The sequence below is a fragment of the Rhinatrema bivittatum genome, chromosome 2 (genome assembly GCF_901001135.1).
Source record: "Rhinatrema bivittatum chromosome 2, aRhiBiv1.1, whole genome shotgun sequence".
In the NCBI taxonomy this organism is placed as follows: Eukaryota; Metazoa; Chordata; class Amphibia; order Gymnophiona; family Rhinatrematidae; genus Rhinatrema; species Rhinatrema bivittatum.
In genome coordinates this window covers 46,209,851-46,235,784 of record NC_042616.1, presented here as the reverse complement: position 1 = coordinate 46,235,784, position 25,934 = coordinate 46,209,851, and positions in this window count along the sequence as shown.

Below are 25,934 nucleotides of genomic sequence, written 5' to 3'. Positions count from 1 at the left end.
TTACAAAATGTAAAAATGTTGGAAAACCTTCATATATCTGATAATACGTTATTACATAATGAGTTGGAAAACATAGAGAATATTATCAGAATTAAGAATTTGTGCATTTTCCTATCACCAGATTGCTTGCTCCTTATTTATTATTTTTATATACTGACATTTGATCTCAACTGAGATATCACACCGGTTTACATTCAGGTACTGTAGGTATTTCTCTATCCCCAGAGGGCTTACAATCTAAGTTTTTGTACCTGAGGTGATGGAGGGTAAAGTGACTTGCCCAAGGTCACAAGGAGTGACAGCAGGACTTAAACACTGGTCTCCTGGTTCATAGTCCACTGCTCTCACCACTAGGCTATTCCTCCTCCCCTATGAGATGTCCTTATGAGATGTTCTTGAAACATCTAAGGGAAAATCTGGCTTGTGAAGAGATACCCTTAATCTCTAAAATATATTATTTCCCTGTCCCAACTAGTAATGCACCTAGGAGGGGGGAGGAGAGTACTCCAGGTGTGTCTACTTTTTTGGAGGAGTCCATCGACAATTAATAAGAGAGCAACATTATTTGTATCTTTTGTGTTAGAAAGGGATAAAGAAATCATTCTAGATAAATTCTTTAAAAATAAAGATATGCTATTCTGCGGGCAGAAGGTTTTCAGATTTCCTGATGTCTCCAAGCCTACCCAGGCAAGGAGAAAAACATTTTTACTCTTGAGAAATAAAACCTTGGAATTAGGTGCAACTTTTTATTTGAAATATCCTAGCAAGAGTTTTTTTTATAAATTTTCAAGGAAAAAAAAAAAATATTTTCGAAACCTTTACACCTGGAAACTTTTTTAAAGGATAAAAGTGAGGCCATTATGGGTACAGCTATACCAGCAATAGTACAGTCCAATAATATAGAAGAAGTAACCTCTCCTCTTTGATTTTATTTGTAAAGGATTCTTGTTTTTGGCTCCCATTATTATTGTATTAGTGTGATGGCTGAAGTGTTATGGATAAATAGGAATTCATTCCTGAAATTGTTAATTATTTGCTGTCACACTGAATTGCCTATGTTATGCACAGAAATGTGATTTTGTTATTATAAATGAGTAATATTCAATAAAGAGTAAATTAAAAAAAAAATCTGATGTGAAACCAATGTAGTGACTGAAGTATCTGCGATAGGTGATCAGATTTTTTTTTTTAAAGACCAAAAATGACTTTGGCAGCTGTGTTCTGCGTCGACTGTAATCATCTGAGCTGATACTGCAGAAGACCAAGAAGAAGAGAATTTTGTCACAGAAACTCACCATCTCCTGTATTTGTGACCAAATTCCAAGTCTGTATTTGAAGGGAGCCCCTGAGGCCATCCAGAGAGGGGCCTGGACTGCCCCTGCTGGGGTTGGCCACTACACCATTTCCTCGACCACGGCCATGAAGAACCCTTAAGGGCCCCTGCTGTGGCCCCTGCTGTGGACTTTACCTCTGGCAGGGGTTTCATACCAGCACAACTCTGGTATGCCTACTGGTATATTCTTCAAACAATTTTTTTTTTGTATCCCACATAGCCACATTTATTACATGAACATATATAGAGATTTTGTGATTAATATCGTGATTATAGAGAGCCCACAGCAGGTTTTAGGAGTTACATACCTCCAGCCCCAACACGGGGCAGGGTTGGCATTTCCCGTGTCCAGGCCCAATTAAGGACTACAGCGTGTTGCAGGGCCTTTTTGCTATTGTAAACCAGAGTTTCAACCAGAAAAGGAACAAGAAAATTAAAATCAACGAAAGGCGGCCTCGTGGAGTTTTGCCTCCTAGCAGAGGTGCCCTCCTGGCATCCGCCCAAGCAAACGGTTGCCGGGAGACGAGAGCAGCCAATAGGATTGCTGGTTCTATGGTGCCTGAAGGGGGTGAATGAGCCATTTACAGTGGTTCTTTTGGGGCACTCATAATGGTAGAGCAGGAACCAATGAGAAAAGCCGAACTATGGGCACCGCAGCCAACGAGATTTCAGTTTCTCAGGACCTGCTGGCCAATGAAACAACAGTGGCTCTCCTTCCATTTGCCCCTAAGTAACTGAGGGGTTCCGGATCCGCCAGTAAAATCTGGAGACTGTTCTCTGGGAGCCAATGAATAGCATTTGCTTTGGGAGCACTAAACGGGGGGAAGGCCTTCTTAGAGGCTATCCCTTACCCATTTCTTAAAAACTCATCCCCTCCGCCATTCTTGCAGGGTTTCCTGTGCTCCGCCTGAGGTCCCTGTCACTCACACAGCCCTGGCAGGGTGTACTGAGCTTGCTGCCATTCAACGGGGCCTCTTTCGAGCAGATGAAACACGCAAGAGGCTCCTAAACTCCCATCCTGCTGCAATACCTCACACCCTCACGTCTGACTTTATCCTCTCACCCTCATAGCCAAAGGATCCTCTGTGCGACTCCTACACTTAACTTAGTAACACAGTAATAAGGCCACATAAATATCGGGTGGTCCATCCAGTCTGCCCAGCAAGTTGGTTTCGATAGTAAGTTGTTTTGGAAAGTAACTGCCGTGCCTTGCAGGTTACTGCCATGCATACTGTTAAGGGTGGCTACTGCCATGCTGTGCAGGTTAACCCCAAGCGTACTGCTAAGGATAACCCACATGAATTTTGCCTCTTCCTTTTCTCCTTCTCTGGGAGGCCATTCCACGCATCTACCACCATCTCCATGAAGAAATATTTTCTGATATTACTCCTGAGTCTACCCCGTTAGAGCCTCGTACCATGACTTCTTGCTATAGGGCTTCCTTTCCACTAACAAAAAAATGTGTGTTTTTGTTAATTATTTCTAAACTTGAGAGCTCTGTCATATCCCACACCCCCTGCCCTCACTTCCCCTCCAACGTAGATACATACTTAGGAAGACATCAGTGGTCCTGTGATATGTGACCCCTCTCCCACCCCCTCTTGATTCATTGGTCACCAATGAACTCCATTTCATGGTCAGGCTGAGCCTATCCACGTTTTGCCTAGATGGGGCCTATGCAATAAAGTTTAACCTGTATGTTAATTTGTGGGGGAATGGTCTTATATGGAGTTCCCTCACTTCATTTCAGATTTAAGAGGCAGGACAGCAGGGATGTCCTGCTCCAGCCCCTCCCCTCCAGGCAGCCTGCAGGGAAGAGGAAAGAATGGGGAGAGCCTGGAGGAGACAGAGCAGAGAACAGGCACTTCACTGCTTAATCCAGTCCTTTCCCTCCTGCTGTTCCCTCTCCCACCCCCTGATCTGCAAGGAACTAGAGTGGAGGTTGTGATCCTGGAGCAGGCACCACAAAGTAAAGAACAGATAGGAATTTTGAAACTTGTGAGCAATAATACCACTCATCAAGACTTCAACCCTGGCTTTGATGTCTAGCACTCCTGTTCACAAGTTTCAAATTTGTGCTAATTCAATCCCTTAATTTCATTGAGCACTGGTGGGCGAAGGTCAGCTGGGGATAAGGAGGTGGGAACATGTGAAAAGTGTGTGTGTGAGAGAGAGTTCATCGCTAGCCCTGGCCTTGCCTCCTGACCCAGGTCACACCTTATCCTGACCCAGGTGCCCCCTTCACTTGCTCCATAGTTCCACTTCTTTTTTGTCTTTAAATTAAGGCCTGATGTTAAGGACAAGATATCTATGCTAAAAATTGAGATTTCCTCCAGCCCCTGTCCTCCCTCCCCCCCACCCCAGCTTCCACTAAAAGATTGTGTCAAACCCTCTCCCTTCCCACAACCTCTTGTAGAGTATCCCCTCCCAATCTCTTCTCCTCTTCCTACCACTCCCCCCCCCCCCCCCCCCCCCCCGGAAGAATGATGCCAGCCTCCTTGGGGACATCCTGTCTTCCATACTAAATTGTTATCCTATTTTCTGCCTATTTTCTGCCTATTGTGTATTGTTTATTTGTTGAAATTTCTATATGTTTTATACCATATGATATTTATTACTGTGTACTTTATCATATCAAGCTGGATATTTGTAATTGTTACTGTTTTATGTGCAGAATATTATTACTATTTTTGTTCTTATATATATATATAACTAGCCGTTAAGCCCGTAACAACGGGCTCAGTCCGTTTCCTTCCCACTCCCTCCCCCTCATTCTCCCTCCTCCTTCACTCTCTCCCCCCTCCCTCTCACTTCCCCCCTCTCACCTTCCCCCTCCCTGTCCTCTCCTCCCTCTCCCCTTCTCTCACCTTCCCTCCCTCCCTCCCTCTCACCCCCTCCCTCTCACCTCCCTCTCTCTCACCTTCCCTCCCTCCCTCTCACCCCTCCCACCCCCTCCCTCTCTTTCACCTCCCTCCCCCCTCTCTCTCACCTCCCTCCCCCTCTCTCTCTCACACCTCCCTCCCCCTCTCTCTCACCTCCCTCTCTCTCTCTCACCTTCCCCTCCCACCCTCTCACCTTCCCCTCCCTCTCCTCAGTCACTCCCCCTCTCTCAATCCCCTCCCCTTTAAGATCATCCACAACCGGCAGATCTCGGGGGGGGGGGGGTGTCCCTCCCGCGTGCGCGGCGCGCGCGGCGCCGCTACTTCTCCTCCCGCTCCTGCCGGCAGATCTCGGGGGGGGGTGTCACTCCCGCGCGCGCGCGGCGCCGCTGCTTCTCCTCCCGCTCCTGCTCGTCGTCGCTGCTGCCACCGCTACTGCTCCTCCCACTCCTGCTTCGCGGCCGCCGTCGCTCCTGCTTTTCACCGCTGCTGCCGCTCCTGCAGCCCCACCGCCATTTTTTTTTTCGGGCACGCACGGCTCTGACCGACGTGCTCGCCCGCACATGCGCGGTAGAGCTGCTCTCTACTGCGCATTTGCGGGCCGTCGGTCAGAGCCCATTTATAAGGTAGATAATTTAAGAACATAAGAACATGGCATACTGGGTCAGACCAAGGGTCCATCAAGCCCAGCATCCTGTTTCCAACAGAGGCCGAACCAGGCCATAAGAACCTGGCAAGTACCCAAAAACTAAGTCTATTCCATGTTACCATTGCTAGTAATAGCAGTGGCTATTTTTTGTGACCTGCCTTGAACATAATTTTATGGGGAGGAGGAATTTACAATTAACTAAATAAATGTGCCTGTGTGGGCTAATGAGACAGAGAAGTCAGCTGCCTGAGAGGAAGGATTTGCACCAGGCCTATCGTAGGATGGTGCAGAAAAAGGGTCCATGAGGGACACACGCAGAACCGGCGCATCCCAGTAAGTAAACTAGGTGGGCGGCAAAGTGCAACCATATGGTCCTAGAGTGGAGCCGAAATTACACTCATGGCCAAAAGGAATAGAGACTCGGCTCAAGGCCAAGAGAAACAGAGACTTGGTGGGCTACGAGCAGCGTCCATCCTGCTCGCGGCCAAGAAAAGCAGAGTCTCGGCGGGCCACGAGCAGCGCATTTCTTTGTGTGTGCGTGTGAAAGTGAGAAGGATCGTGTATGTACAAGAGAGCAATAGTGTTAGTGAGAGAGAGAAAGGGAGCTCGTGTATGGGTGCGTGTGTGAGCGAGACAAGAAACCTAAGTGTGTGTAAGAGAGGGGACCTGTCTGAGTGAATGAGGTTGGAGCAGGGGCCGGAGCCTGGACTGGGGCCTAAAACCCTTGCACCAGCCCTGTACACATGCCCCTTAAGCTGGCGTCTTGGAGGGGCTGTTTTAAGAGGCCACTGGAGAGGGATCTGGGAGTGGGATCCCCCCTCTCCTGCAGGATCTAATCTCATTATTGCGGTGGGGTTGGGAGTCGGGAGAGGGTTGCCCTGTAGGGAGCCGCAGAACTGCTATGGGTTGGAGCTGCAGCACCGTCTTTGTGGGAAGTTGTGATGGGGGGGGAGAAAGGAGGCAGTCTCCCCCACTGGTCGTCTTTTATCCCTTCGGGTCGCCTTGTACCGGGGGGGGGGGGGTGTTATGTATTTATCGTTCTTTTATACTGCTGATTCAGATACCAGAACTGGTCAGAGCGGTGTACAAAGGTACATTTACAGTGCGGACCTTACGCTTTATTGTGCTGTCCAGTGAGTACAGAGGCCACGCCAACTGAGGCAGAGGTTTGGCGCGCCCTCGGTAAAATTAATTGCGTAGCTTGTTAAGTGGGGTTTTAATGTGCACGTAAAAAATGTTACTGAATCTGTGGCAACACTAAAACTTTGTCTGCGCCAGCTTTACTGCGCAAGCCCCGCTCTTGCAATACCACACTTAAAAAAAAAATACATTTTAACAGTTTGCCTTTTTTTTTAATTTTATTTTAGACAGATGCCAATTTCAAAATCACTGCCCAGTCTGCTAAGCGCTGATTTCCGGTATCCCCGCCTCCCGCCCGCATCCCAGTTAAGGTGGGGAGGGGCCGCGAGAGCGGGAAGCGAGGGGACCGCCTGCGGACGGGGGTCCGATCCCTGGCCGGCCCTCCCTCCAGGCCCCTGTAAATGCAATGTAAATTTAAATGCAAAGGTGGACGTCTGCGGAGGCCGTCGTGGGCCTTCTGAGCTGCCCTCCCCTCCTCTGCCCGCCCGCCCTCCCTCAGAGAGTGCCAGGGATCTACTCCGAAGGGATAAACACCGGCGCAGCCTCCTGGAGACCCGAGGCCGACCTTCCCCGTTTTTCCCTAAACATGCCCTTACGTTTCTCTCCGCGGTTTTTTTATATTTTTCCTTTCCCTAGAGTGAGTTTACGAGCCGAATGCTCGAGCCCGGGATACAGCAGCAGGCTGGGAGAGGAAAGACGAATGGCACCTCCGGGGGGAGCTGCACTGCTGCTGAACGCTTCCTCACCCTGGTGCCCGGGGGGGGGGGGGGGGGGGGGGGGAAGCCCAGCCGTATGAACTCCTTCACAGCCAGGTCCTGGGAGGCCTGGCACTGCCAGCATCCTCACAGCAGTGATCGGGGGGGGGGGGGCCCTCTCAGTGTGAGCTTTCTCACAGCAGTGATCGGGGGGGGGGCCCTCTCAGTGTGAGCTTTCTCACAGCAGTGATCTGGGGGGGGGCCCTCTCAGTGGGAGCTTTCTCACAGCAGTGATCTGGGGGGGGCCCTCTCAGTGTGAGCTTTCTCACAGCAGTGATCTGGGGGGGCCCTCTCAGTGTGAGCTTTCTCACAGCAGTGATCGGGGGGGGGGGCCCTCTCAGTGGGAGCTTTCTCACAGCAGTGATCGGGGGGGGGGGCCCTCTCAGTGTGAGCTTTCTCACAGCAGTGATCGGGGGGAGCCCTCTCAGTGTGAGCTTTCTCACAGCAGTGATCGGGGGGAGCCCTCTCAGTGGGAGCTTTCTCACAGCAGTGATCTGGGGGGGGCCCTCTCAGTGTGAGCTTTCTCACAGCAGTGATCTGGGGGGGGCCCTCTCAGTGTGAGCTTTCTCACAGCAGTGATCTGGGGGGGCCCTCTCAGTGTGAGCTTTCTCACAGCAGTGATCTGGGGGGGCCCTCTCAGTGGGAGCTTTCTCACAGCAGTGATCTGGGGGGAGCCCTCTCAGTGTGAGCTTTCTCACAGCAGTGATCTGGGGGGGGGCCCTCTCAGTGTGAGCTTTCTCACAGCAGTGATCTGGGGGGAGCCCTCTCAGTGTGAGCTTTCTCACAGCAGTGATCTGGGGGGGGCCCTCTCAGTGTGAGCTTTCTCACAGCAGTGATCTGGGGGAGCCCTCTCAGTGTGAGCTTTCTCACAGCAGTGATCTGGGGGGGCCCTCTCAGTGTGAGCTTTCTCACAGCAGTGATCTGGGGGGGCCCTCTCAGTGTGAGCTTTCTCACAGCAGTGATCTGGGGGGGGCCCTCTCAGTGGGAGCTTTCTCACAGCAGTGATCTGGGGGAGCCCTCTCAGTGGGAGCTTTCTCACAGCAGTGATCTGGGGGGGCCCTCTCAGTGTGAGCTTTCTCACAGCAGTGATCGGGGGGGGGCCCTCTCAGTGGGAGCTTTCTCACAGCAGTGATCTGGGGGGGGGCCCTCTCAGTGGGAGCTTTCTCACAGCAGTGATCTGGGGGGGCCCTCTCAGTGTGAGCTTTCTCACAGCAGTGATCGGGGGGGGGGGCCCTCTCAGTGTGAGCTTTCTCACAGCAGTGATCTGGGGGAGCCCTCTCAGTGTGAGCTTTCTCACAGCAGTGATCGGGGGGGAGCCCTCTCAGTGTGAGCTTTCTCACAGCAGTGATCTGGGGGGGAGCCCTCTCAGTGTGAGCTTTCTCACAGCAGTGATCTGGGGGGGGGCCCTCTCAGTGTGAGCTTTCTCACAGCAGTGATCTGGGGGGGCCCTCTCAGTGGGAGCTTTCTCACAGCAGTGATCGGGGGGGGGCCCTCTCAGTGTGAGCTTTCTCACAGCAGTGATCTGGGGGGAGCCCTCTCAGTGGGAGCTTTCTCACAGCAGTGATCTGGGGGGCCCTCTCAGTGTGAGCTTTCTCACAGCAGTGATCTGGGGGGGCCCTCTCAGTGTGAGCTTTCTCACAGCAGTGATCTGGGGGGGCCCTCTCAGTGTGAGCTTTCTCACAGCAGTGATCTGGGGGGGCCCTCTCAGTGTGAGCTTTCTCACAGCAGTGATCTGGGGGAGGCCCTCTCAGTGGGAGCTTTCTCACAGCAGTGATCTGGGGGAGCCCTCTCAGTGTGAGCTTTCTCACAGCAGTGATCTGGGGGGAGCCCTCTCAGTGTGAGCTTTCTCACAGCAGTGATCTGGGGGGGGCCCTCTCAGTGGGAGCTTTCTCACAGCAGTGATCTGGGGGGGGCCCTCTCAGTGTGAGCTTTCTCACAGCAGTGATCTGGGGGGCCCTCTCAGTGGGAGCTTTCTCACAGCAGTGATCTGGGGGGGGCCCTCTCAGTGTGAGCTTTCTCACAGCAGTGATCTGGGGGGGCCCTCTCAGTGTGAGCTTTCTCACAGCAGTGATCTGGGGGGGGCCCTCTCAGTGTGAGCTTTCTCACAGCAGTGATCTGGGGGGAGCCCTCTCAGTGGGAGCTTTCTCACAGCAGTGATCTGGGGGGGGCCCTCTCAGTGTGAGCTTTCTCACAGCAGTGATCTGGGGGGGCCCTCTCAGTGTGAGCTTTCTCACAGCAGTGATCGGGGGGGGCCCTCTCAGTGGGAGCTTTCTCACAGCAGTGATCGGGGGGGGAGCCCTCTCAGTGTGAGCTTTCTCACAGCAGTGATCTGGGGGGGGCCCTCTCAGTGTGAGCTTTCTCACAGCAGTGATCTGGGGGGGCCCTCTCAGTGTGAGCTTTCTCACAGCAGTGATCTGGGGGGGGGCCCTCTCAGTGGGAGCTTTCTCACAGCAGTGATCGGGGGGGGCCCTCTCAGTGTGAGCTTTCTCACAGCAGTGATCTGGGGGGGCCCTCTCAGTGTGAGCTTTCTCACAGCAGTGATCGGGGGGGGGGCCCTCTCAGTGTGAGCTTTCTCACAGCAGTGATCTGGGGGGGGCCCTCTCAGTGTGAGCTTTCTCACAGCAGTGATCTGGGGGGGGCCCTCTCAGTGTGAGCTTTCTCACAGCAGTGATCTGGGGGGGCCCTCTCAGTGGGAGCTTTCTCACAGCAGTGATCTGGGGGGGCCCTCTCAGTGTGAGCTTTCTCACAGCAGTGATCTGGGGGGGGCCCTCTCAGTGTGAGCTTTCTCACAGCAGTGATCTGGGGGGGGCCCTCTCAGTGTGAGCTTTCTCACAGCAGTGATCTGGGGGGGGCCCTCTCAGTGTGAGCTTTCTCACAGCAGTGATCTGGGGGGGGCCCTCTCAGTGGGAGCTTTCTCACAGCAGTGATCTGGGGGGGGCCCTCTCAGTGTGAGCTTTCTCACAGCAGTGATCTGGGGGGGGCCCTCTCAGTGTGAGCTTTCTCACAGCAGTGATCGGGGGGGGCCCTCTCAGTGTGAGCTTTCTCACAGCAGTGATCTGGGGGGGGCCCTCTCAGTGGGAGCTTTCTCACAGCAGTGATCTGGGGGGAGCCCTCTCAGTGTGAGCTTTCTCACAGCAGTGATCTGGGGGGGCCCTCTCAGTGTGAGCTTTCTCACAGCAGTGATCTGGGGGGGCCCTCTCAGTGGGAGCTTTCTCACAGCAGTGATCTGGGGGGGCCCTCTCAGTGGGAGCTTTCTCACAGCAGTGATCTGGGGGGGCCCTCTCAGTGTGAGCTTTCTCACAGCAGTGATCTGGGGGGAGCCCTCTCAGTGGGAGCTTTCTCACAGCAGTGATCTGGGGGGGCCCTCTCAGTGGGAGCTTTCTCACAGCAGTGATCTGGGGGGGGGGCCCCTCTCAGTGTGAGCTTTCTCACAGCAGTGATCTGGGGGGGGCCCTCTCAGTGTGAGCTTTCTCACAGCAGTGATCTGGGGGGGGCCCTCTCAGTGGGAGCTTTCTCACAGCAGTGATCTGGGGGGGCCCTCTCAGTGTGAGCTTTCTCACAGCAGTGATCTGGGGGAGCCCTCTCAGTGTGAGCTTTCTCACAGCAGTGATCTGGGGGGGCCCTCTCAGTGTGAGCTTTCTCACAGCAGTGATCTGGGGGGGCCTCTCAGTGTGAGCTTTCTCACAGCAGTGATCTGGGGGGGCCCTCTCAGTGTGAGCTTTCTCACAGCAGTGATCTGGGGGGGCCCTCTCAGTGTGAGCTTTCTCACAGCAGTGATCTGGGGGGGCCCTCTCAGTGTGAGCTTTCTCACAGCAGTGATCTGGGGGAGCCCTCTCAGTGGGAGCTTTCTCACAGCAGTGATCTGGGGGGGCCCTCTCAGTGTGAGCTTTCTCACAGCAGTGATCTGGGGGGGCCCTCTCAGTGTGAGCTTTCTCACAGCAGTGATCTGGGGGGGCCCTCTCAGTGTGAGCTTTCTCACAGCAGTGATCTGGGGGAGCCCTCTCAGTGTGAGCTTTCTCACAGCAGTGATCTGGGGGGGCCCTCTCAGTGTGAGCTTTCTCACAGCAGTGATCTGGGGGGGAGCCCTCTCAGTGGGAGCTTTCTCACAGCAGTGATCTGGGGGGGGCCCTCTCAGTGTGAGCTTTCTCACAGCAGGGATCTGGGGGGGGCCCTCTCAGTGTGAGCTTTCTCACAGCAGTGATCTGGGGGGGGCCCTCTCAGTGTGAGCTTTCTCACAGCAGTGATCTGGGGGGGGCCCTCTCAGTGGGAGCTTTCTCACAGCAGTGATCTGGGGGGGCCCTCTCAGTGGGAGCTTTCTCACAGCAGTGATCTGGGGGGGGGCCCTCTCAGTGTGAGCTTTCTCACAGCAGTGATCTGGGGGGGCCCTCTCAGTGTGAGCTTTCTCACAGCAGTGATCTGGGGGGGGCCCTCTCAGTGTGAGCTTTCTCACAGCAGTGATCTGGGGGGGGCCCTCTCAGTGGGAGCTTTCTCACAGCAGTGATCTGGGGGGGGCCCTCTCAGTGTGAGCTTTCTCACAGCAGTGATCTGGGGGGGCCCTCTCAGTGGGAGCTTTCTCACAGCAGTGATCTGGGGGGGGGCCCTCTCAGTGTGAGCTTTCTCACAGCAGTGATCTGGGGGGGCCCTCTCAGTGTGAGCTTTCTCACAGCAGTGATCTGGGGGGGCCCTCTCAGTGGGAGCTTTCTCACAGCAGTGATCTGGGGGGGGCCCTCTCAGTGTGAGCTTTCTCACAGCAGTGATCTGGGGAGCCCTCTCAGTGTGAGCTTTCTCACAGCAGTGATCTGGGGGGGGCCCTCTCAGTGTGAGCTTTCTCACAGCAGTGATCTGGGGGGGCCCTCTCAGTGTGAGCTTTCTCACAGCAGTGATCTGGGGGGGCCCTCTCAGTGGGAGCTTTCTCACAGCAGTGATCTGGGGGGGCCCTCTCAGTGTGAGCTTTCTCACAGCAGTGATCTGGGGGGGCCCTCTCAGTGTGAGCTTTCTCACAGCAGTGATCTGGGGGGGGCCCTCTCAGTGGGAGCTTTCTCACAGCAGTGATCTGGGGGGGCCCTCTCAGTGGGAGCTTTCTCACAGCAGTGATCGGGGGGGGCCCTCTCAGTGTGAGCTTTCTCACAGCAGTGATCTGGGGGGAGCCCTCTCAGTGTGAGCTTTCTCACAGCAGTGATCTGGGGGGGGCCCTCTCAGTGTGAGCTTTCTCACAGCAGTGATCTGGGGGGGCCCTCTCAGTGTGAGCTTTCTCACAGCAGTGATCTGGGGGGGGCCCTCTCAGTGTGAGCTTTCTCACAGCAGTGATCTGGGGGAGCCTCTCAGTGTGAGCTTTCTCACAGCAGTGATCTGGGGGGGCCCTCTCAGTGTGAGCTTTCTCACAGCAGTGATCTGGGGGGGGCCCTCTCAGTGTGAGCTTTCTCACAGCAGTGATCTGGGGGGGCCCTCTCAGTGTGAGCTTTCTCACAGCAGTGATCTGGGGGGGCCCTCTCAGTGTGAGCTTTCTCACAGCAGTGATCTGGGGGGGGCCCTCTCAGTGTGAGCTTTCTCACAGCAGTGATCTGGGGGGGGCCCTCTCAGTGTGAGCTTTCTCACAGCAGTGATCTGGGGGGGCCCTCTCAGTGTGAGCTTTCTCACAGCAGTGATCTGGGGGGAGCCCTCTCAGTGTGAGCTTTCTCACAGCAGTGATCTGGGGGGGGCCCTCTCAGTGTGAGCTTTCTCACAGCAGTGATCTGGGGGGAGCCCTCTCAGTGTGAGCTTTCTCACAGCAGTGATCTGGGGGGGGCCCTCTCAGTGTGAGCTTTCTCACAGCAGTGATCTGGGGGGGCCCTCTCAGTGTGAGCTTTCTCACAGCAGTGATCTGGGGGGGCCCTCTCAGTGTGAGCTTTCTCACAGCAGTGATCTGGGGGGGCCCTCTCAGTGTGAGCTTTCTCACAGCAGTGATCTGGGGGGGCCCTCTCAGTGGGAGCTTTCTCACAGCAGTGATCTGGGGGAGCCCTCTCAGTGGGAGCTTTCTCACAGCAGTGATCTGGGGGGAGCCCTCTCAGTGTGAGCTTTCTCACAGCAGTGATCGGGGGGGGCCCTCTCAGTGTGAGCTTTCTCACAGCAGTGATCGGGGGGGGGCCCTCTCAGTGTGAGCTTTCTCACAGCAGTGATCTGGGGGGGGCCCTCTCAGTGGGAGCTTTCTCCCAGCAGTGCCCCTGGGTAGCCGGAGCAGCGTGGCATCAGTGCCGGTTCCCTCACAACAGATGTGAACTTTCCATACATCAGTGACCCCCAGGAGCTCCAGCAGTGCCATACTCGGCCTGAGGGAATTCTGAGCCCCTGGGCCATGAAGAATTGGTGCAGCGGCAGACTCTGATGCTTTTCTGCACAGAATTTGGCAGTGGGCTGGGCCGCAGCTTGGCCCCCGGGAGTAGAGAGCCAGCAGCAAACAGAAATATGAACAAGAGGAGGCAGATTAAGGCAGCATCGTGAGTCAACGGGAACCAGCATGGAAGGCCGTGGCAACAGCAGGAAGATTGCTTGCGGGATGAAGGTGAAACAGCTATGACCCGGAACAAGGCTGCAGCTGAAGAGACAGAGAGATAGGGACTGACTGGGTGGGGGGGAGGGAGGGAGGGTGAGAGCGAGTGAGAGAAGGGCTGGAGAGGGGGGACAGAGAGAGAAGGGGAAAGATTGAGGGGGAAGGGAGAATCAGGGAGGGGGAGGGGAAGAAAAAGTGGTAAAGAGGATGGTGGAAGGGAAGAGGCTAAAGGAGTGGAAGGGGGGAAGCTGCAGAGTCTGGATAGAGAGGCTGGGTAAGAGCTGGGGAAGGAGAGCGTGTCAGAGAGGTTGGTGTGGGGGAGAGAGTTGAGGGGAGAGAGACTAGTGAGGGTAGAGAAGAGAGCTGGGAGAAGCTGGCGAGAGAGGAAAGTAGGCTGCTAGGAATGTAGGAGAGGGGAAAGGCTGGTGGTGGCAGGGCCGGTGCTAGGTTTTTTGCTGCCCTGTGCGAACAATTACTGTGCTGTTGTTCCGCCCCCCTCCCTCCCCCGATTCATTCAGTGCCTGTCCCGGGCCAATCAATTAAAGCCCAGCTCCATCCTGCAATCTATATTTTCTAAAACTAACAAGACCCCTCCTCCCCCCAAACCCATGGATAGGGAAGGGTATTAGGTACCTTAGGCAAACCTTACAGCCTTACACACACACACAATACAGACCCACACAATTAAATTATGCATTTATAATAAATTTTACATGAAAAAGAACATTCAAGAGTATAATCTTCTGAGGCAAAAATATCACTTACAACATGCAGATTATATTTACATGCACTCCTGCAATGCCATCCAGAAAACTCTGCAAAAAGACATTTGGAGCTCCTGTGGAATTAGACTTTTTATAATGCATACTAGGTGTGGGCTTAGCCCTCAGAAAGCCATGAATAAACTGAATTACCATTACAATATGGTAAGCCTCTCATAGCAAAACAATCCTAACAACCTTATCTACGAAAAGGCAACACTGCACATATTACACAAGACCCCAGAACACCAATAAAATTCTTATTAGGAAATTAGGCTGCTATAGATCCCTACACAGAAATTACATGCCAGCAAAATACCTCACTTCGGTCACATATGCAGAACACAGACAGACCCTCACCAAATACAGAATAAAGAGATCAGAAAGTATAAACAGAAACATGCTGAGAAGAACTGAACTGGAACAAGCCAGCCTCCATGCAGAGCAGCATTGGAAAAACAGAAACATTACCATTCTTCATAAAAACAATAAATAATAAAATCAGAAATATAAAACAATCATAATAGTAAAATCATATTCATAAAACATATTTCAAACAGTTAATGAATAGAATATACAAAATTTCCCAAATACCAAGAAATATTTCAAAATATCTGATGAATAAAAGATTCAATAAATAAAAAATGTTCTATTCCCCCCCCCCCAAAATAATATTTTGAAAGAGCAGAATTATCAAATTATAATAATAATTAAAACTAATAAGGATTAAAAAAAATCTCCTGCTCTCCATACCTGTGATCTTCTGATTTCCAGTCACCCTGAAATTGTCGTGGATTTGGGGAGATAGGAACACCCAAATTTTATCTTCTGTCTCACACACACACAAATAACACATTCATTCTCTCACACACTCCCTCTCTCTAACATACACAGGCTCCCTCTCCCTCATAGATACATTATGTGTGTGTGTGTGTGTGTGTGCTTGTGAGAGCCTATTTGTGACACATGGGCTCTCACAGGCACCCAAACATATACACAGGCTGTCACACAGACACACACATACAAACACATAGGCCCTCACACAGAAACACACACATGCGCAAATACACAGGCTCGCAGACACACACATGCACAAACACACAGGCTCCGACATACACATGCTCTCGGTCACAGACACACACACATGGCCTCCTGATGTCTTCAGGCCGGCCCCACGGACCTTCCTATTTAGGGGAGGGGGAGAATGGAAGCTGTGTATGCATGCAGGCACGCACACACACGCAACCAGAAGACAGGCCTCTCCAATGGCCACCAGCTGCTTGAGCACCTGCGGCTAGCAGCCTCTCCTTCGGCTGCCGGCGGCCCCATGGTCTCGCCTGCTGCCGCCGGCTCGCCGCCTCCCCCGGGTGTGCTGCCCCATGAAAATGTGTGGTATGTACACCTGGTCGCGCCGAGCCTCGGAGGTGGGGAAAGAGAACAAGGAGAAGCTGGTGAATAAAGAGGTTGGAGCATGGGGACAAGCTGAATGTGTGGGGTAAGTACTATAATATTCCTGGGGCAATTCTACACCAACAAATGAAAAGGTTCTACATCTCAGTGAGCAGTAATATAATCGCGTTGTGTGCCCGGAAAACGTTTAAGGGCACAAAAGATGAGTTTTGTGAGCACGAATCATGTCTGAGAGACTCCCCTGCTCCCTTGAGTTTACAATGTGCATTCAGCCTGTGCTGAGCGCATATTTTCCAGTCAGTGCACTTTTATAACTGTGCACTGACACACCATTAACTTACCACATCAGGAACTAAAAATATATTCTCCTTGTGCCAGGACTCACACTCCCAGCCTCTGCAGGACACACACCAACGCTCTGGTACCAGGATTCACTTTCCCAGCCTCTGCATGCAACAGGACACATCAGTGCACCAGTGCAAGGATTCAAACTACCACCCAATGAGCATCGCAGGACACACACAAATGTATCAGTGACAATATTCACACTCCCAGCCTCTGAGTGCTACAGGACACTCACCAGTGACCCCAGTACCAGGCCTATGAGTATCATATACTCTGTTGGGCACTGAAATTGGAAAATCTAATTAGAAAAATGAACAGGAACAGAAAAAATGGCAAATGAGAGAACGAATGAAGAGTTATGTTATTGCAGTGTAGATATATGAATGTAAGCTTGCTCCATACATATTCTCTTAGTAAGTGCTCTCAGCAGTACAGTGCTATTAATAGATTCACCATATATTCTGTTTTAGTCCTTTCACTGAGGTTTTGAAACACATTTCCAGGGAAGTTTCTGGACTGTGGTGATAGAAACCACCCCCTACCATTACCCTAGCTAATTGTATATTATCAGAACACATTCTTCCATAAGAAGCTTCAGACACCTTCCAGATGAGAAAAGGAGAAGCTCCTGCCCATATTTTGCATAAGGAAGGCATAAGACGTACCCTTGGAAGGCATTCCCCTCTCACTCCGGAAGTTGGGGGAGGGGGTAGCATGTACCCCTGGAAGGCACTCATCAATTCCTTTTGGAGCTGCAGGAGGTGTTGAATGTGAGCCCTGGTAGACAGCATCCCAGTCACCCCTAGGTCACAAGAACATAACACAAAGCTTGCCATACTGGGTCAGACCAAGGGTCCATCAAGCCCAGCATCCTGTTTCCAACAGTGGCCAAGCCAGGTCACAAGTACCTGGCAGGATCCCAAGGGATAGATAGGTTCCAAGCTGCTTATCCCAAGAATAAACCGTGGATTTCTGCAACTCTGTCTTAATAATGGCTAATGGACTTTTCCTCTAGGAAATTGTCCAAACGTTTTGGCCCGGATTTACGCGTGTAGGTGGGGTTACGCGTGCCAGGCCTATTTTAAAAAGGCCCCCGGTGACGCACGTAAAGCCCCGGGACGCGTCTATGTCCCGGGGCTTCAGGAAAGGGGCGGGGACGCGCATGTTATAAAATCGAGTGTCCATGTGTGCACGCCGGGTAGTGTGCGCATGTGGACGCCCTTGTGCAATTTCTTAAAACCTACCCCTAATAGCTTTCACCACATCCTCTGGCAATAAATTCCAGAGCTTAATTATGCATTGAGTAAAATAATATCTTCTATTATTAATTTTAAATGCATCGCCTAGTAACTTCATTGTGTGTCTCCTAGTGTTTGTACTTTTTGAAAACGTAAACAACTGATTAACATTTTCTCGTTCCATTCCACTCATTATTTTATAGACCTCTATCATACCTTCCCTCAGCCGTCTCTTCTCCAAAATGAAGAGTCCTAACCTCTTTAGCCTTTCTTCATAGGGGAATTGTTCCATTCCATTTATCATCTTGATCACCCTTCTCTGTACCTTTTCTAATTCTGCTATATCTTTCTTGAGATGTGGTGACCAAAACTGAACACAATACTCAAGATGAGGTCGAACCATGGAGCAATACAGAGGCATTGTGATATTCTCTGTTTTATTCTCCATTTCTTTCCTAATAATCCCTAGCATACTATTTGCTTTCTTGGCTGCTGCTGCACTCTGAGCAGAAGACTTCAGTGTATTTTCAAATATGACACCTAGATCTTTTTCCTGAGTGGTGCCTCCTAATGTGGAACCTTGCATTTTGTAGCTATAATTTGGGTTACTCTTCCCTAAGTGCATCAATTTACATTTGTCTCCTTCAATTTAATTTGACATTTGCATGCCCAGTCTCCCAGTTTTGCAATGTCCTCTTGCAATTTCTGACAATCCTCTTGTGATTTGACAACTTTGAATAATTTTGTGTCATCTGCAAATTTGATCACCTCACTTGTTGTTCCCGACTCTTAGAAACAAAGACATTTTGACATAGTGGAGCCATTTGGCCTACAGTCAGTATCTTATGGGGATCCTGAGCTTTTCATTATACGGAATATGCTACTGAAGCCTGCTAAATATTTGAATGTTTGTATCGTATCTCCCCTTTCCCTTTTTTTTTTTTCTAGAAAGTACATTTTTAGTTTCCTCAGTATCTCTGTGAATGGTTTATAGAGCAGGCCAGGCAGCATTTTGTTGGCCCTTCTTTGAGTTGCAGCTCTCTGTGCATGTGGTTTCTAGAACTGAACACTGTCCTCAAGGTGGGGTCTCACCAGGGGCCTGGGGAGAAGCGATAGCTGAATACCTCATCTCGGTTATAAAAAGCAAAAAAAACCAGACAGACCCTCACCAAATACAGGATACGTGATCACAGGCTAGAAACAGAAAGATGCAAACAAAAAGTGAACAGGAAACCCCAAGAAGCCACACTCTATATGCAATGCAACAGTAGAGAAACAGAAACAGAAATACATTTCCTACAGTGCTGTGCAAAATACAAAGAGATCAGAGATGCACATTTCCCAAAGCTGATATAGAAAATCCAAGACTTCCTGCAAAATAATGAGGGGAAAGAGGAGAAACAGCAGTTATAGCAGCAAAATACTGTATGCGGTATCCTGCCACCAGGCCAGAAATGAAATCTGACCAGAGACAATATGGACCCGCACCAAAATCTGAGACATGTTCCTGATGCTGTACTTTCCATAACATAATCTTCTGCTTGGCTTATTACCAATTTGTAATGTTTTCCTTTCTTTTCCTACCCTCTTATTTTAATCATTCTGTATATTACTTTGGCAACACAGGTAAAATATTCATGCCAAACAAGTTTTCTTGGTCTGTCTTTATGCACCAAAGTATACACTGCTTTGTCACACACAAAGAGATGATAATCCCCAGGTCTTTTTTTTCTGTTTTGTGGCTGTTAAGTTCTTTCCTTCAAAAGTTACTTTTAGCACTAGCATCCAAAATGGATTATTTAATATTTTTTAAATGTCCTTGTCATATCCTTGAGCATTCTTCTATTTTTTTTTTTAAGTCATCCCCTGGCAGGTCTAGTCTTGCAGATTTTTCATATTTTCTGCATACAGGCACACTTTATCTTCTAGCCCTTATCCAATATCGTCTCATCCCCTTAACCCATTCCATACTTCACTTCTTAAACTGATCAAACTGGATATTGCTCCGTTTATCACTAAGTTCATTAACTCATCACTACACCATGGCGTCGTCCCTGACCTCTTAAAACAAGCTTCATTCTGACCCTTAATCAAAAAACCTTCAGCAGATCCAACCATCCTCTCCAATTACCGCTCGATCTCTGCCTTATCATTCATGGCCAAAAGATTAGAAACAACAGTTCTCCACCAAATCTATCACTTCATTGATGCTAATAACATCCTCAACCAATGTCAGTTTGCGTTCAGGAAGCAGCACAGCACTGAATTACTGCTGCTCTCCAGCTTTGATACGGTGAGGCGGGACTTTGATCAAGCGCTCAATGTTCCTTTTTTGTCTTCTCGACATCTCCGCTGCATTTGACACGGTCCGTCACTCCATCCTACTCTCAAGACTGCGCTCCTTTGGTATTACTGGCTCTGTGCTGGCCTGGTTCTCTTCATTCCTCAATAACAGGCCCCAACAAGACCAGATTGATTCTTTTATCTCCTTGACACCTCTAAACTCTAGAGTTCAGAGGCCCTAAGGTTCTGCATTATTCAACTTCTATCTTACTACTTTATGCCGCATCCTTAACAACCTTAGAGTTCACTATAAAATTTATGCTAACAATATTCAATTCTTTTATCCTCTCAAGGAAACATGGGCCCTTATAGAATCTTTCCTCACCCGCTGTCTTACAACCATCCGAAAATGGCTGCACAACAACAAATTAGTTCCCAACATATCTAAAACGGAAATCATTATTTTATCACGCCATCCTGTCGCTAACACTCCCAACCATTTCCTTTTTGAGACCCATTCCACCTCCCAAAGTGTACAAAAATTGGGAGTCACAACTGACCCCTCTCTCTCCTTGCGCAGCCACATAAGAACTATTACCAATTCCTCCTACTACAAACTATGCTTGCTCCATCACCTTAAGCCCCTTCTTGATCACTCTGACTTCAGGTCGGTCCTTCAATCTCTACCATTCTCCGGGATAGACTACTGCAACTCCCTCCTGACAGGTCTGTCTTTCTACTCAACCCGCCCACTACAGATCCTACAAAACTCGGCAGCAAGACTCCAGACCAGCGCCCCCATGCGCGATTACATCTCTCCTGTACTCAAAGCTCTACACTGGCTCCCTGCCTCTTACCGAGTACAATACAACCTTGCCATGATCCTACACTCCTCAAGCCGCGATTTAAACTCCCCCTGGCTCTCCTCAACAATAAAAATCCACGCCTCCTCCCGACCACTCAGATCATCAAACCTAATGCTACCAGATGCCCCCACCGCCAAAGCTCACCCACCTTGAGGAAACCAGAGAACGAGCATTGTTCTCCACAGGACCTCTCCTATGGAACAGCCTGAAGGAAGTAAGATGTCTCCGGGAAAGAACTTTCTTTACAAAAGCCCTAAAAACTTTCCTCTTCAAGAAAGCGTTCCCAAACGTAAATGATAATAGAATACCCCCTACATGTCCCGCATCGGATGGTTTTGCTTAGCAGACGACTGCCCTCACCTCCAACCCTATCTCTAAAATGCATTCCCTAGGTGTTTATTTATTTCCCCCCCCCCCCCTTCCTAAACAGGGGTGGTTTTCTATCCTGAGGCAGGGTGAGGCGGCAGCCTCAGAAGCAGAATTCTGGAGCAGCAAAAAGTGCCCTCTCCAAAACACCCTCTACCGCAGCCACCACCTCGCCCTGCCTCCAAAGTCAAACATCAGATCGGGCAAGGACAAACCAAACCCCTGCCCAATCCGTTCAGTAGCAATCCCGGGCAGCAGAAGCTGCATTTTTCCCAATGTTATCCCCTGCTGCTGCGAGACTGGCAACCTAAGAGAGGAGGAGGACGCTGTAGCTGAAAAAAAAGGTCTAGGCCCTATGGATGTGTGTGGGTGACTGACCAAGTATGTACTTATATGTATGACCGTGTGTGTGTGTATATGTATGACTGTGTAGGTGTGTATGTATGACCGTGTGTGTGTGTATATGTATGACTGTGTATGTGTGTATATGTATGACTGTGTGGGTGTGTATGTATGACCGTGTGTGTGTGTGTATATGTATGACCGTGTGGGTGTGTATGTATGACTCTGTGGGTGTGTATGTATGACTGTGTGTGCGCTTATATGTATGACCGTGTATGTACGGATATGTATGACTGTGTGTGTGTGTATGTATGACTGTGTGTGTGTGTATGTATGACCGTGTGTGTGTGTGTATGTATGACTGTGTATGTGTGTATATGTATGACTGTGTGTGTGTGTGTGTATATGTATGACTGTGTATGTGTGTGTGTATATGTATGACTGTGTGTGTGCGTATATGTATGACTGTATGTTTGTGTGTGGGTGGGTGGGTGACTGCCTGCCTGGGTAGATGGCTGACTGCTTGTGTGTGTGTTGGAGGGGTTGAGAGCCTGTGTGTGAAGGTACAAGTCTGTGTGGATGTGGGAGACCTTATGTGTGTGTGTGTGTGTCGATGGGAGGGTGAGAGCCTGTGTGTGTCAGTTGGAGGGGGGGGGTGAGAGCCTATGTGTGGGTGTGTAAGTGTAACTGCTCGGATGTGGGTGGGTGAATGAATGGGAGCCTTTCTGGGGTCTGTCTGTGAAAATGAGTGCCTGCCTTGGGGGTGTGTGTGTGTGTTTGTGTGTGTGTATGTTTGAGAATGAATGTGTGCATGCCTGGAGGGTGAGCAGGAGCAGCATGAGAATGACTAGGAGCTTGCCTGGGTGTGTGTGTGAGGGAGACAGTGAGAGTGAGAACATGAGTGTGGGGGGGTGGGGGGAATGAGAAGGTCTTAGAGCCTGAGAGTGTGTCAGTGTCTGGGAGACAGGTTGTGGGTGTGTTTAAGAGTATGTATGTGTGGGTGTGTGACAGTATATGTGTGAGGGGGGGCGAGTGCCATCTCATTCCTTGCCTCAGGAAGCAGATTGCCTTGAGCTGCCCCTGTTCCTGAAGAATAATAATAATAACGTTATTCCCCTTTTTAGTATTCTTCCCTTTCATTTGACTGGGTATGTTCAAATTGTACCCCGCTCTGAACGTAAGAAGGGAGGGTAACAAATGTTTTTAAATGAATAAATTAAAAAAAATCTCTTATAAAACCTGGTATTAAAGAGGACTGGTCTCCGCACTTACCCTTGTGGCACTGTGCTGGTCATTTGCCCTCCACCAGAGTGGACCGACTGCACTGACCGGCACTCTCAGCCTTGCTCCTCAACCAACCCCTCCCCCTGTTTATGACTTTTCTCCCAACTTCCAGAAGAGCTGGCTTGCTCACTGAGCTTCTATGTCAACGCTTCCCGACCTTTTCAAGCCCAAGACACACCTGTTGCGAGGCCGCCCTGAAGCCCAGACCTCCCGGAAGCGGCAGGAGCCGCTGTGTGCCTCTTCCTTCGCGGCTGGGCCGCCATCGTGCCGGCAGGGCAGGAGCCGCGCCGGGCTTCTCACTTGCGGCAGGAGCCGCGGACGCCCTGGTTCCTGTGGCCCGGGGCCACCATCGTGCCGGAGCGGCAGGAGCCGTGCCGGGGTTCCGTCGTGACAGGAGGCCCCGGATGCCGCTTACCCCCGAAGCCTGCTTCAGACGCCGCCGCCTCCAACATCGGTGCCTGCACGGCCCAGCTCTGGCTCCTCCTCTCTCAGCAGGGCCGCTGTCCAGGGTCCTGCTGCTTCCTCTTCCTGCTTTCCCTAGGCACGGGGCCGCGCCTCTCTGCCCTTCTTAAAGGGCCAGTGGGGGAGTGGGCCCTGGATGACCTCACTTCCTGGATCCGCCCCTTCAGCCTACAAAAGGCTCCTCAGGTCATTCATGCCTTGACTTCACAAGGAGTAAGTTCCTCCCTGGAGCTTGTCCTCTTCAGTACTCCTGCTGGCATCCCTGTTATTTGTCTTGGGATCCCTCGTCGTCATTGTTCCTGGTCTCTTGTTTTTGTCTTGATGTCCATCCAGTCCTGATGTCCTCAGTATCCTGATGTTCCGTTCCAGCCCTGATGTCTTCGTCCAGTGTCCAGAAGTCCTCAGCTCCGCTCTGACCCATCCCTCGTGGTCCGCGACCATGCCGGCTGGGGTGTGTAGGGCGCTGGTGGGTCTTTCCATCCGACGGCGCTAAGGAGTCTTCTCGTACCTCGTCAGACCTGCCTTGTTCCTGATGTCCTGACATCTTCCGTGTCCGATGTCTGCCTTGCCTTGATGTCCATAAGCCTGATGTCTGCCCTTCCCTGGGCAGGTCCCGTCCTTCAGGGTGGTCCGCGACCAGCCCGGCTGGGCTGTGTAGGGCGCTGGAGGGACATTGCTTGCCTGGAGGTTCTGGACTTTTAATTACTTGATTTTAACCTTGCCATGCTTTGCCCTGCTTTACCTTTCCTGAGTCTTCGTCTTCCTCAACGCCTGAGTCTTCGTCCTGTGCCAGATGTCTCCGTCCGCCCATGACCTCTGTTGGCCTGCCGCTTCTTTCCGTTACTCAGCAGCAGGTCCCAAAGGGCTTGGAGTGGTCGGTGGATGCCCCCGGTTCTCCAGTTCCCAGGCATGGACGTCTCTCCGCAAGGGCACGCAGCTCTCGTCCCGCGCTGGGGAGCGCCCCCTGGTGCCCTCTCCCATCGCAGCGCAACAAATCCTACATTAACAAAGATCTTTGAGTGGCACGCCAGCCTCGGCAGAGCAGGCAGCGTGGACATAGAGAGGACTTGTAAGTCAAAAAAAAAAAAAGCTAGGAGAGCTCTGAAAGGCTCACCAATCTCTCTTCCAAATTAAAAAAAAAAAGGAAGAGAGGGGGCAGAGACACCCATGAACCCATCACAATGAACCAGCTGGTTTGGCCAGTTACCGTACTAAGGCTGCGGCCTGTGTCGCCAGAGTGAGTCACATCCGGCACTCAGTGCGCGGCTTCCCCATCTCACTCAGCCCGGGGATAAGGCAGAGGCCGGAAGGACTCAAAAGAGGAGGCTCAGGAGGGGGGGGGGGGGGGGGGGGGAAGCGGAGGAGGTGCTGTGAGCAATGCACGTCCTCAATCCTGAGCAAAGCAGGGGCCCTGCCATCCGTGCCCCTGCAGGCTGCCCTCAATTCCCCCACACTCCAGGGCTCACGCCGGGGCGCCGGTCCTGCATCTTTAGCATCAGACGGCGGGCGATTTCTCTTCCACGGCGCGCCTGATCAGGTCTGACGGCACAGCGGTGGGAGGGTGTGGAGCAGCGTCGAGGGCCTCACTGAAACCCAGACAGACCACCTCTGCTGCACCCCCCCAAGATATACTACTGTGGTCAGCTTATCAAATAAATCAGTCATGTATGGCGAGATCTTCTCCTGGTGAAGCCCTGTTGCCTGGGATCCCGTTACCCATTGCCTTCAAGATATTGTGCTATTCTGTTGCTCGGTAGTATTTCAGTTACCTTGCCTACCTACGAAGTTATCCTAGCACACGCATGGTTTTCCACTTTCCTCCCTGTTTCCCACCTTTGTGGAGCAGCCTTACATCTCTTGGGTCCTCCCCTGTTTCAAGTGATAAGTTGAACAGAGCTGTGTGATGAGGGGCACAGGCAGTACCCCCTTTAGCTCTGTCAGTATGCCAGGATGTTCCCCATCGGGTCCATTGCACTTGTGTGCTTCTTTCCCCAGGGAGTGAGGTTATTAGAGAGCTATGCGGTGGGAGCCAACCAGGCATGCTGCTTTCTGATGCAATTACATGGTGTGTTTTGTTTTGTTTTGTTTTTTTTCCCTGCCACTTAGCTTCCAGTTCTTATAGAAATTACTTTCAGTTCACGGAAAAAAAAACCCAAAAAAAACCCAACTCTCAGCTCCCCTCTTATGGGGCCTGCCTTTTCTGAGCTTACAGACAAGCACAGCTTCCAAATCCGGGAATGTGTTTCATAAGTGTATGTGCACGATGGGTTTTTCGATCAGTGTGTGTGCATGGTCCGGTGTGCGGTCCATTTGTAATCATGATATTATCACCGGCTGCGCACAAGTAAACCTTTTTCGGTGGAAAGGAAGCTGAGGAAGTAAAACACCAAGCTCCAAGGGGATAGATTCGGGAACAATGTCCAGAAATGTATTTTTTTTTTCCCACGGAAAGGGCGGTGGATGCTCGGCACGGCTGGTGGAGAAAACCGCTAAGGGACTTTTCGAAAAGTTATGGGATAAACACGGAGAAGCCTTACTTTCAGAAAGCGAAGGGATAGCAGAGGTATGAATTAGCGGCGCCACAGGCCAGGTAGACAACCAATAGGTGGGGGGAAAGCCTGCATGAAGCAGTGGGTTACACAACCCAAACAGGAGTGGTGCGACTGCACTGGGCTTCAAACGAGGCACGGGGAGGGTTAGCCCGCCTGGAGTGGCGATTAGGACCCTAACAGTTGCGATAAGACTTCATCCGGCTTCCGAGAATGACTAGGGGGGTAACCCGCGTGGGAGTGACTGTGGTCAAATCCCGAGCTTCAGTGATCATGGGGAGGCTGGATATTTTGGACCAAATCCTTGCTGGGTTTGGCGGCTGCACAGATTGTTAGAAAGCTTGCTGCTAACACACGGAGGGGTTTTAACTGTTGGTCTTGTAAGAATCAAAGAGCAAGAAGATAACAAGGCCCGAGATGGCCCTAGCAGTGGAGGTGGTGGTGGTGGTGGTTTAACTCCCTGCTTGTATTTTCCAAGCCTGACATGCCATGCTCCTGGTATTAATCAGTGTAACTGCTTGGGTGTGTGGGTGGGTGAATGAATGGGAGCCTTTCTGGGGTCTGGGTGCGTGTATTTACCAGGCCTTAGAGTTGCCAACTCTGTTCCTGAAACAGAAAATGGTCATTGGCTCCCTTTCCTCCTCCCCTTTCCCCTGATCTCAGCTCCCTTGCATCTCCTAGATGTCAGCTCTTCAACCTTAAATTCTCCCATACGCCACTTATCTGAATCCACCCTAGCAGCAGCA